Raw genomic sequence first — 13,052 nt, 5'->3', positions numbered from 1 at the left:
CTCTCACCCGCTCGCCTTCCCCTCCTCCAAACCCCTTCCTAGGCATCCGTGGTCTTAACGCAAGGTCCAAGGGGTGGCGGCACCGGAGATGGCCGTCGGAAAAAAGTGAATGAACATCGTTCAGGTGGCGTTACAACCGAGTGTTAAATGCATCGACTTAATGAATTGCCGTGCGCCTCGAACGGCGGCTCGTTTACTGTAGAGCAACCCGCAGATAGTGCGTACGCTAGTTTTAGGAAGAGCATAAGCAGAGGAGAGACGGCCGTGCCACAAGATACACGCAAGTCCTATAATTTAATATAATTCAAACATTAATGTTTCCTTTGTCAATAATAAATTATTATCTTACCTTCTTGGTAAAATAAGGCTCAATACAAACATATGGAGGAGGAGTGGTAGGAACCAACGTTGATGTTTGTCCGCTGTGATTGCAGAGACCCAAAGCCGCTGCCACACCGGTTGCTCCCCGGGTTCCCAGTCCGGTGCCGTACGGCTCTGGGGCTCAGGGCAAGGCTGGTGCTGGTGGCTGTTGGGCTCCCATGGCCGGTGGGAGGGCTAGTGGCCACAGCAGCGAGCCCTGAGGAGAACACTGGCCACCCAGAGCTTCATTCCTGGAAGAAGCAGTTGGCCCCCCACCCTCTTCATCCCCTCTCCCAAAAATCAGTGAGGCACAGAGCCATGCCTCTGTGAAGAAGTGCCAAGTGGTGAAATTGGTCAAAGAAGGGCGATGGGGCAAAAAAACCACCAAACCGGGGCTGCATGAGGTGCAAAACCAGCCTGAGGAATCCACGTGGAAAAGAGGCATCCTCCCAGGGTTCCTCACCCTCTCCGGCCCTAGGAGTAGGACAAGGTCTTCGCTGGCCCTGGGTATCTCCAGAGTACGGGTGACAAGACTCACTGAGGTATACCCTTCTCACCACTGTGTGTAACCGTTTCTCTGAGGGATGGTTCCCTGGCAGTTCTCCGGCACGCACGCAGCGTGGGAATAAGGCACAAACAGGACGGGCAGAAGCACTCTTGCAGCCCTGGGCGCGTGGCGCAATGAGCCGTCCGGGGGTTTCTCCCATAACAGCTTGTAAGAGTTAACTGTTACCTGCTGTCAGGACGCCCAGCTACTTTACAAAAGTGAGTATTTGCATCCTTTCTGTACAGAAAACTGGAACGTGAGGAAAAGCCATTTAATTTCCTAGGCCCGGTGACTCAGAGCTAGAGGCAAGAGCAGAACCCCAGGGAGAGTTGCTGTGGATGAGGAGTCCAACCTCTGCCTCCAGGAGAGGAGCACTAAACCCTGCTGTGGTGGTTCTGTCCAGCCAAATCCACCCAAATGGGCAGGAGGAAGTAAAGGGCCTGCAAGAGTTTACAATTGTGCTAGAAAAATTATCTCCACACAGAGGTTCCATTTAACCTGTAAATAGGAATTTAGCTTAATGAGCGATCATTAGTATAATAACCTGCATTTTTGCTGCTTCAGCAACGGCTCTACAAAATCAATTTTGCTGTCCCTAAGAAGAAGAACATAGGAATGCAAAGCCTGTTTATTCAGTCTTCGGATGCAAGGCTAGATTTGACCCTCAAGTCAATTCTGGGAAGAAGCAACCGGTTTCGAAGTCAGTATTGCTAGGAGGTATGAGGTAACACAGCATGTAAATTTAGGGCTACACTGACAGTTCTCAGAATAAAGATTTCTTTTTCCATTTGCTGTTTCAAACAAACAAGTATATAATTCTAATCTGTAAACAGAATTAAGATCGTTAACCATCTGTAAGAGTCATTAAGATCACCGATTCCCCTGCATAGCATTATTTTGATTATGTAATTTGTACAGAAAAAAGATTTTAAATTAATATGAGTCAATAGTGATTACATCTTGTCTGCATTCTGTGTCTAGATCAATTTTTTCTTCTGTCATAAATCTGTGCTAACGTTATCTTCAGAAACTACCAAGAATGTAAATACTTGCCTTAGTTGTATGTGCAATTTCCTTTTGTGAGTCTTTTAAAATATTTTAACTGAAAAATAATTCCTTTTTCATCTAACTTCATCTAAGTTCTGTTAAAAGAATTTGCCAAAAATAAATAAATAAGTCTTCAGCAAGAAAACAACAATTCTCTCAACCTAAATTGGCCCTGTCAAAATATGTGATGCTATTATTTAGGATGTCCTTCTCTACGGGCTTTTTTAGTGAACGTGAACTCCAAAAGCTTTCTGAGATGATTATGGCTTGCAAGGAAACTGTGTACAAGAACCTGAACCCTTGTGGAAATAATAACGTAAATGAAAGGGAAGCATCAAGGCACAAAGAGTAACGCTGTTCACTGCATGTAGAGACGTGGGCTCAGATTTCCTGGTCGTCTGTTTCCTGACCCAACAATCCTGCACCAGGGCGGGAAGCACTGGAAAGGTGAAATACCCAGCGGCCAGGGAAGTGCCCTGAGCATCCATATGCTTTTTGGACTCAGAGGAGCTCCGGTGGTTCGGCACACTACTGGACTTTTGCTCATGCTTATCTAGATATTTATAAAGATGGTGTATGGTCAAGAGGAGCCCATTGTAAACACATTGGGATTTATTTATAACAATTGACGTGGCAATTTTATAAATAACAAAGTAATCATCCTCTTGAGAGGATGATTTGGGAATAAAATAGAGATTTCAAGAAGAAAAGATGAAACATTTAGAATCTATGAAAAATTAGTTGTGGAAAGTTATAGAAGTCAGACCAGGACTCTTCAAAAAATTAAAGACATTTTCTTTAACTCAGGCTCCACTTCGCTGAACCATTAAAGACAGGCACCATCAAGTGTTTGCCTGCTAAGAAAATTGAAGGAGAGAAGGCAGTAAAAACTGTTCTTATAGCATGTCCTATTTTAAGTCCATAAGATAAAATTCTCAAAACTTGAAAAACACCAGAGTGAAGGAGTCAAGGTGAGAGTATCATCAGATTATATATCATCTCTGTCACAATAAAAGGAATATAATCTTGAACATTAAAAAAAAAAATTTTTTTTTCTTTTTTCTAAGAAAGGACACTTTTACTAAGCCTAATTTGGAATTATACATAAAAAATGGCCATTACAACTTATTTTTTTCAGTGACGTGGGATTTTTGCAACAATATGGTTGAGGAAAAGAATGCTGTTATCTGTTCAGAGCTTTTCTGTTAGTATAGTGATAATCAGTAATAGTCTATTCTTGCTGGTAACATGTTTATATGGTTCTTTATACTCTTAAAATCTCACACTATACATTTAAGAGAAAAAAAAGAATATCAACCAACAAATTCAGATTAAAATATAGTTACTTCGCTGTTGAATGAAGCTAATGGATTACTAGACCAAACATTCAGAAATATCGAAATTAAACAAAAATATGTATAAATAACTGCAGAGCAGCCCCTGCATCCTCCACAACCCTAAATTACAAACTTCAGTAACCAAAATTAGTTTCCTTTTCAGGAATGGAATAAACATATCTTAGTTTTCCACCCTACTTGTCCTGAAAGTAGGGTTATGCAAGACTATTTCACAGCAACAAGAAGGGATGGATTTGTCTAGCTTTATTAATAAGATCACAAACTTTCTGAAAGGCTACTTTTGGGAGCTTTTCAATTTATTACATTTTCTCAACATTCTAACATTTTGTCAGGCAATTTTGTTGTCCATCTTTTTAGTGCAGGCATGATAGCTCTCAGAAGATAAACTTTTTGATTGTCTTCTTAAAATAAAAATATTTAACTCTGCTGAATATTTGTCTATGACCAGAAAGTTGGTATTTATCTAGCAGCCAGTTAAGTTTAACTTTTTTTTTCTCACCAGTTCATAAGCACAATACAGGCATAAGCAGTTTGCTACATGAAGTAAAGGAGTGTGTGTATATATATGTGTGTGTGTATATATATATATATATAAAAAAAATAATAGAGCCTACAATAGGTATAATTCTGATTTTGGCTATCTGGGAAAACAGCTGAACTCTGGAAGAGAAAAAGAAATTGTTAAGATCCTGACTACTTTTGTTGCTGTACTTCAGTGTGTCTACATATAGTACAAAAGTCAGTGCTGTGTGTGCAAAAATTTGCAAGTTTGAATATAATTTTTTAATTTTTGTTCTTCATACAACATACTGTAATAATGCCTCCCCCCACCCACCCATTAATCTCTATGTCTAGTTTACTGTTAGCATGGCCACTTCGCTAAATACAGATACAGGACTTTAAAGCATTTGATTCCTTCAGCTAGAAATCGCCTCTTGGCAATGTAACACTTCATCTTGCATGCTTTTGATTTCAAGTTGCTTTTAGAGTCATGGGTTGCCTTACTTGGTTGAACGTTTCTATCCAAATCTGTCATAATGGCAAAAACCTCATTTTAAACTGGCATACGTAGTTTAAACCATAACAGCCTTAACCATATTACATTCAAAACGCGTTTTATAAGTTTAATGGAAAAAACATCTAGAGAGCAGTCATCTCAATGTCAACTCTCCAGCACAGAAGCACTGCACAAATACAGCTTATTGTACAGCTGGAACACGCGCAGAAGTCAAACAGCCCTGGAGCAACTCTACCTGATTAAAAACAATGTTTAAGGGAGAGTAATAAAACAAACACCTTGTGGTTTGTGCCACCAACATACTCTTTGCTTTTTGCTGCCCAGAACATGTATTTACTGCAAAGTCACCGTTAACTGCAAAAATAAGTGGTTTTGTAGAACTGAAAGAATAAAGACAGAGCCCCTGATCCTTGCTGTGACCAGGCAACGTTCCATGCTACCCAGGGGGTAAGAATACCACAGCTGCTTTTGCACACCACCACTCCCCAATTGCTTGGGTCCATGCCACTGGGAGGGAACTGGATGGCTCCCAGTAATATCCCAGTAATAAATACACTCAGAGCTAAAAAGAAACACTACTCAAGGGCACGGTCTAAACTAAACGGTGTTCATTGAGTTCTGTGAAGTTTAACAGTAGTCATCACGCGGCTGAACTGTGCTTTAATACAGTATTTTTAAATGTTATGTTTGGTAGGGTTCAATAGGGTTTGTTCTTTTAACTGTGGATTCATCTGTTTTCATAGAGAATCGAACCTTATACCGTTCCTTATACGCTTAAACTCATACTATACTTTGCGTTTTATATTTACTCACTTTCATGCTTTTGTGTTGTGCTAACTGTCCCTATTTTAAGAATGATAATTGATTGTTAAGGATGTTAGTGTTGCTCCAAAGTCAGTCAGGATTGCTGTGGTGGCATAAGGCATCTCTCACCCCTTTCTGCAATATCCCAGACTTTGGCAGTTGAGAAGCATATAATGCAGAACAGTCTGATCTGCCACATATTAATAATATTTCTAGATCATGAGTCAGCTGAATTTCATAACTTTAACGTGGACGATGTCACTAGCAGGCGTAATGCATACTGAGATTTTCATAGTGAGAATAGTGAAAGATAGATTTGCTCACAGAGAGAGAAAAGGCCAAGAAGGGAGAGGTACTATAGTAGGAGAAATTACCTGGGAATTAATGAAATTTTAGTTCAAAAATGACAGGTCTACTTTGAACTTTTCAGTAGCCTAGCAAAATAACAGTGTAAAAGCAAGTACCAATCTAAAATAAAAATACTTCTGTGATTACTACTAATAAAAACAGAGACAAATATCTTAAATTGGGACTGATCATGGAGTGGGCAATACTAGGCTTTTTCTAGGCTTCAAAGATGCTAGGACCATTCTAGCATGACCATATCTTTTTTTTCTACAAATGAAACCCTAAGACATGAAAGCACTGTTAGAAGAAAAGAAATGGTAGTTGTCTCAGACAAAGGTTTAGATTTCATTTTATTTAATGCTGGGGATGGTAGTGCTGAAGTGTGGATTAATCAAGATGCTTGATAGTTGAACAACTAAGTATGAGAAAGGAACATGAGTGCAAAGTATTTCTTGTGCCTTGAAGGGTATTATTGAACATGGAAGGAGATGCTTTAATCTACAAGTAGAGAGACTTCTGTCTCTGAATTTGGGTTATACCTATATACCTATTTAAAAAAAACCAAACAAAACCACCAAAACTGCAATAATGCTGACTAGGAATAAGCCCACAGAAGGACTTATTCTGGAATCTGTTTTCTACAAATCTTTGGGCATGTTCAGCAGCCTGGGAGATACCTGCAAGGAAGAAACTTCAGGGAAAATTATATTTTTTTCTGTAACTTGTCTATAAGCTCTAGATTTTGTGCGAGGTGTGAGTTTGAAGTTACAACATAGAAAGCTAAAATAATATAATATTTGGCGTTTAGTCTAGATTTTTAACTGTGTGCAGTTAAATGTCCATGCAAGAATAGTAGATTCTTTCTAGCTTTCAAAGACGTTCCATGTTTCTCTTCTAGGGCACAAAAATGTTTGTGATGTAATATTTTTATGATAGATTCAATGACTTCATTTTGTTTCATATATTGAACACAATACAAAAATGTATTGAGAGATCTAGATAATTGAATTCAAAAACATGTTCTCAGAGAAAAAGCCACTAACCTCATTCTGGGCCTAGCCTAACGCACATTAAGCTAGTTATTTTCTAGCCTGATAAGATGCAGTCTATTTTGATGGAAGAACAAGATGAGTTACCTAATAAACTACATAAGTAAAATGAAAACTATACTTTTTATACAGTACATATAATTTGCAAAATGACTATAAAATGAAAACCAAACAAATCTTTGAAGGACATCATGCAACAATTCTTGAATTGGTTTAAATTTTATTTAGATTCTATTTATTTTACTTTATAACTTCGGGTAATAAAGTATTTTATAACCGGTAGACTTCAGCTAAAACTGATTAATACTATTAACCTACATTTCTAGAGGCTGGGAAAAAGAGTTACTCATGGGCAATAGTTAGGACACCATTTGCAAAGCAGCAAAGAATTCTTTAAGCTCTGGAGAATCTGCAACCTTTACCAGGTCAGCCAGAGTTCTCACAAAAATTGCAACAGCTGCAGCTCTTGCTACCGTAATGATGGAGAGTAACTGGCTGGATGTTGAGCCCAGCGCAGTACACTGAAAGGGGCTGTGGCATGTTCCTCTGGGCTTATTCATTAAAGCACCAAAGCGCATCATACCTGTGCATGTAGAAAGATAACAGGGATATAGTCTACACCTTCAAGATGAGGTCGCATATGAAAATGTATAAAATTTCAAGAGTTTACAACAGCAATCATCTGGAAGTGTTGCCTCATGAAGGTACATTGTTAGGATGATCAAACGGGTGTATACATCAGTGCAATTCAGAAATACTGTGGTGGCACCGCACCCCTAGAGAAGGTGGGATGACAGTTTCTGCTCTATGTTAGGATTACAGTGACCTCTGTAAACACAATGGAGATTTATTTTGTAGAATGCTTCAGTTTACATGTAAATACTAATGGCAAACTGCTGGTATTGTATTCTTGTGGTTATGACAAGAATCCAATTATCACTTCCTAGTAATTCAGCTACTATACTATAAAAATCCCATAAAAAAGCAATTTAAATCTTGGGTCATATATATTATTTTTCTTTAATTTCATGGTAGTGTTCTTATTTATTCGAAAAAGTCACAATACAATTATGCCTCATTTAAGCCTTCAGGAAAGGACCTCTTAGCTACTTCGTAAGTTCGTAATTCTCTATTTGGAAAAGCTTAGCAGCTCAGCAAAGCTTCACTCAACACCAACGTTTTCCCCATAATTTACTTACAAAGTTGTTCCTAGCTTTCTATTCCAAACTGTGCAGTACTCTGACCTGTAAATGTGGGATTTGCCCTGTTGTAACTTAGGAAACAACTTGTATAGGCACACTTTTGGTGGTGCCAGCATAAACTAAGAGTCCACAGCAGTTGTAGAGATCCTAACAGTCCTCATTGCTATGGGTCAGTAACAGTCACAGTTGCCTTGCAAGTACCATCATCCAGCAACAACTGTTAAGGTGCCAATGCAGCTGAATACAAACCTATGTTTAGCAATCACCTTTCCATTGTAACCCATGCCCTGTTTTCCCAAAATGAGAATTACGTTCACATCAATAGTAGGAATAGATTGGAAGAGATCACTGTCCTGCCCTGCTAGTTGCTGGGATGGAGGAGGCACGCAGCAGGACAGAACGGGGCACACCATAAGTGCTCGCTGATCCGCCAACAGCCTGAGAACACCTCTGTGGAGGAGTTCTGGAAAGACAATGAAATTCTATTACCAAACACTGAGAAATTACTTATCAGGTGGTAAAGTTTACTAAGACCATGGTAAGAAATAAAACATGATCACAGAAATCCTGTTGCCTCACAATCCTAATATTTTTGTGGGTACAACCAAAGTATGGCTTAACAGCGTGGATGCTTGGATACAGATTTCGCTAATATGGATTTCAGAACCCAAATAAATTCCGCATAGGGATTTTCAGCCAGAGTTTAACTACGGGCTGCCACTATGTAATTCCTGCCCTCCTGAAGACACACGAGAGCATGGCCTACTGCAAATAACTATTCTTCTGCCAAATCTCATCTACATCTTTATATACATTTATGCCAATATTTTATATCCCAGTCTCCCTTTTAAACCAAAACTTCGGCTTACAAAGTATTTTTGTTCCTCTCAATAGCTTTACTTAGATCATTATGTCTTTACTACAATGTAAAAGAAAGGTTAGCGCATTTACAGCCAGCGCAGTGAGAACCCTGAAGTGGAGAAGACTACTGCTGATAAGCTGCGGGAAGGCACTGAAATAACATCAGTGACCTGCTATAAGAGGAAGGAAGAACATGCACCCACTCATGTCAGATGCAAAACCTTTAATAGTTTAATTTGTTACAGAAGTGAAACAGATCAATTGATTGTATCTCTGCGACACTGAAATTTTGCCTGTCACAAGGCATTTTCATAGGGAAGAGCAATCTTTATCAGGAAAGGTACTCACTTGCTCTGCTTTCCCGCTAAGGGAGACCGTACGACGTTTGACATGCCAGTTACAATTCACAGGACTCCTGACAACATCATCTGAGAAATTACAGATTTGTGTTGGTCTTTTTTAGAAATCGGGTTCCTAAAGTGTGACCCCTTGTTTCTAACCATAGGTTATCTGACGAGAAGTGAATACAGTTGTCAGCTGGTAGGGCAGAAATTTTTAACGTCAAGAATCCAAGAATCTCTGAAAGCTCCATAGCCTGTAGTCATGGCTGTCTAATATTAGTGGGTAGCTTAAGTAATTTAGGAAGAAAAGTTTATTTCCTGCCTGCACGAGCTCTGACTGCCAACCTACATATAACATATATTTATTCGTTTTTCATTTCAAGGTGGGCAATAATATTTTCTTGCATATTATATGAACTTAAAGTGGAAAATATTACTAAGGATTTGAGATGCCTAGCTCTCCTAGACTGCTCGAGAAAAATCAAAGGCTAGTACCTTAAGAAATATAAGATCCCTTTAAGACATTTATAGATCATTGGATATCAGAAAATACACTTCTCCTCTTACTTTCCTGAATATTTAATCTATAAACCATTGTTTTAAAATAAATGTATGTGCTGGTAATTAATATTTCTATAGTTCTTTTTTAAGATTTATGTTGTAATTGTTTATCACATTTCCCATGATAATGTGTTTTGTGAATTCTGTTCATTTTTGTGAGGGTCTCGTGATCCAATCTCCAACCTATTTAAAAGAAAATGCTTTGTGTGCCATTTTGTACTCGTGGTCGTTTGGAGTTCTATTTCAGCTTCATTAATATTGATGCAACTTGTCTCTCCACTCATTCTCAGCAGATTCTTTGAAATTAATCTTCAGCATTTGCTGTGATTTGTTTCTGGTTTGTGCTTCATCCCTGAGTCCAGCTCTTCTCTAGTTAATTTTGTTTTCTTTATTTTTATCCGCTTGCTATGACTGTTCTACTACTTGTTCCACTGTGGTGTGTCAGTCCTTTATGGGATCCCTGTTTCGTCTCTGCCTTTCACTGTGATTTTCCATCATTATGGGCCTCTTGAATAAAAATGTAGCCCTTGTTTCTGACAAAGTCCATGTTCCTTTTCTTTTCTTTCTGTGTGATTTTCCATCATTACAGTTCTTAAATTTCTTGAATAATGATATATACTATGAACAAATGGATGGAGCAGTAATGGCTTCATCAGTGTTTTCTAAAATATATCTGCAGCTTTTAGAGCATACAGTGCTACAGCAGAGTCTGTGCCATGTTTGTAAAAGCATGATTTTAAAAGTGTATTTTGTAGCCTATTGATGACTATGCCACTCTGCATTAATAATTTGCCTGCTTTCTAACATTATCTACTTCTCAGGATAGTGGTTCCAAAATGATATTGAAGTTGAGGGATAAGTATTAGCACTGCGCATCTTTGAATAAAACAGTGAAAACATAATCACTTTGCGATGTTTACAGCAATACCACTATGTTATGGAAATAACAGGATTCTTGTTAGGCCTTTTACAAGCAGGACGTATTAATAGATTTCAGAATCCCTATTAAAGTAAGTCAAGGTTCTAATCTGAAGCAGTGTGTAATGATAAACAAGTAATCAGAATAAATGCTTTAAAAATCTATCTGCAAAAATGTGATAAATGAAAAGTTGTACTTCAGTACTAATTAGTTACATTTGAATTATGTCAAATACATGATGGAAACCAAAAGTGTGAAAATATTTAGGGTTAAAGTCTCAATGAATAACGTCAGTTCACTGATTTGAACAACGGAAATCTTTAATATGCCGTAATGTAAATTGGAGTAAAAATAGGGATCAAAATATGATAAAATATTTCTTACCTTAGTGGTAAGATAGTAGTGGCACAGTAACTTAGTCCACAAAGTCCTTTAGGGGTTGTAAAGGGGGAAGAAAAGTTGATTACAAAACACTAACCAAATATGTCGATGACATTAGCATTTAGCATTACTTTTTTTTTTTTTTTAAAACACCCTCTGTTAAATGATATCCATTAGTGTTTCATTTTGGATGACAGCTGTAAAGCTCAAAGGTCTCAAAGATGATCTGGGGTGGCTTGCAGAAGTAAACCATTGTTTCCGAAAACATTTGTAGTGGTATTTCCAATTGGCTACAGTCTTTCCTACCAAAGTAAATGGGTCTTTTGGTTTGAATTAGAGAAAACCTGGTTCCTATGTGCCCTGCTCTCTTCCATTTGACTTACAAGTCTCCACATTCCTTGAAGTTCTCTAGGGGAGTGCAGTGCACCAGTTGGTGGTTCTGGCTCAGGGCCCAGGGGCTGGAGGCACTGCTCCCTTCCCACCAGGGCAGCTGGTGGCCTGGAGCAGGCGAGCCACCCGCAGCACTCTGGCCGGGCACTCGGCGTGGCAGCAAGGCCAGCGGGAGCCGCATCCCCTGAGCAAGAAGAGCGAAGCAGGTTTGGTAACAGGATCAGCCAGAAGTCCAGCAGTTGCCAGAAAAGCCCACAGTGACAAAGCAGGTCTGTGGTCAAGCCAGGCAGCCAAGTTAAAAAACAGGTTGGAGACTGGATCACGAGACCCTCGCGAAAGGTCACAGAACGAGGGGCAGGCACACCTACAACCTCACACCTGAGCCTAAACGTAGCTCTCGAGCACAGACAACCAGCCCCCGGTGAGACTCTCTCTCACAGCTCTATTCACTGCACCCCGATCCCCGGTGACACCCCACAGCCCATCAGCGCTGCCCCGAGCACCCCGAACCCCGGTGACACCCCTGCACCCCATCAGCGCTGCCCCGAGCACCCCAATCCCCGGTGACACCCCTGCTCCCCATCAGCGCTGCGCTGAGCACCCCGATCTCCGGTGACACCCCACAGCCCATCAGGGCCAAGGCCCTGGGCGGGCAGGAGGAGGCTGCAGTGCCTTTACCCTTCACTCAGGGCCCTGACTCAAGCAGCTTTCAATAACTGACGCACTTTACCATCGTGCCTTGATTTAGCCTGAAACATACAGCTGAGAATGTTTATCTATCCCATTCAGTTTATCCTCCAAAGAATCAGTGACTGTTTAATAATGTTTGTATTAATGATTTCTTCTTACTACGTTCCCTTACAATGCGAGCTTGGTGCCTCAATGACAGCTATTTAGCTGTGCTGCTGGTTCAGTGAAAAGCCTTGGGAAGATCGCTAATTTATGATATGTATCTGCCAAACGATGATCCCACTCCAATTTTCTTCCCTCACAGTGTTTTGTAGGTTGGAATGCGTAGGTAGGTGGCCAAGTTTGAATAACTGTGTTATGTTAGTTCAGTAACGATGAAATGTCATTATTTTTGGCTAATGCTAAAGCGTAACTGGTATGTGGCCTGACAGACACATCTGAAACATTTACAGCCTCTGGAAAAGAAATCCACAGTCACTTACAGGGCTGTGTCCAACCATGCTAACGAGAAGATAGAGATTGTTTTGCAGCACAAAGTGGGAGAAGACTTAATAGAATCAGTCACAGTTTTAGTGGTACCTCTGCTTCAATACCCAATTTATGTCAATTTGTACCCAATTTTCCTAAGTAGATGGTTGAGAACAATATTACTGGGTTTTATCTTCCAGGTAAGAGTATTTCTTTTTTCATTTTAGCTGGGGTAAGTTATGAAGTCGCTTCTCAAATGCAAGTTTCAGTCCATCATTGAATAATAACTTGAATGATTGGCCCTCTTTTCTTAACCCTTAGATTGGAAACATACCTGCACAGTCTGAATCCACAAGTTTCAGTCCCAATCATTCTTTGTTTCAGAGAAGTACTGGCAAGACTAGTATTTGACCACTATCCCTATCAATCTCAATACATATGTCAGCCAAAAAGTTATAAAAGGTTTCAAATGAATCTAAGTTGTTTTCTCTAACTCAGCAGACTCGGGGATGAAACTTCATGATGAAGGTCTTGATTTTGTTACGCAAAGAGCCAAGCAAAGCCATGTCTTGTTTTCAAAGCAAAATGATGATTGAAATACACAGAAGAGAAAAAGGCTCACAGTTTAAAAAATTGCAGTTAAAAATGAAGAAAATAAATTATCAAGAATTTTGCCTCAATAGCCACTATACTTTAGAACAAAAACAG

The 13,052-nt window shown here is 39.5% G+C and overlaps 1 long non-coding RNA gene across 1 annotated transcript; it reads left to right on the top strand.

Moving 5' to 3' along the window:
- Positions 1-25: 25 nt before the first annotated feature.
- Positions 26-2,985, top strand: LOC128144018 (uncharacterized). Its single transcript, XR_008235957.1, has 2 exons — positions 26-902; positions 1,153-2,985. It is a non-coding gene; the product is annotated as an uncharacterized LOC128144018 (long non-coding RNA).
- The last annotated feature ends 10,067 nt before the right edge of the window (positions 2,986-13,052 follow it).

The sequence above is a fragment of the Harpia harpyja genome, chromosome 7, assembly GCF_026419915.1.
Source record: "Harpia harpyja isolate bHarHar1 chromosome 7, bHarHar1 primary haplotype, whole genome shotgun sequence".
NCBI classification, from domain to species: domain Eukaryota; kingdom Metazoa; phylum Chordata; class Aves; order Accipitriformes; family Accipitridae; genus Harpia; species Harpia harpyja.
This window is presented reverse-complemented; position numbering and strand designations above follow the sequence as displayed.